Genomic DNA, 304 nt, shown 5'->3' with positions numbered 1-304 from the left:
GATCTGCACATAAAAAAAGGTTCATTTGAGCCTAGAAAATATTTTTCTTCCTAATTATTTTTTTGAGCGAAAAAAAAATTTTTTTTGACAAGAAATTTCACTTATTCCAACAAAATTAATTCTCTTGCTTTGAGAAATACGTATCTTGATCTCCAAGAAAATTTATTTAAGTCAAGAAAATCAAGAAAATTCAATGAAAATTAATTTAGCTGATATTTGATAATTTTTAGAATTTTTGTTAACAAATAAATTATGGGGAAAAAAATTGACATTTAGAAATTTAATAAAATAAAAAATACAATTT

This window comes from Cotesia typhae, unplaced genomic scaffold (assembly GCF_013202065.1).
Source record: "Cotesia typhae breed Kobodo isofemale line unplaced genomic scaffold, CoteBio_Ctyphae contig_10, whole genome shotgun sequence".
Taxonomy (NCBI): domain Eukaryota; kingdom Metazoa; phylum Arthropoda; class Insecta; order Hymenoptera; family Braconidae; genus Cotesia; species Cotesia typhae.
Note: the sequence above shows the minus strand (reverse complement) of the source record.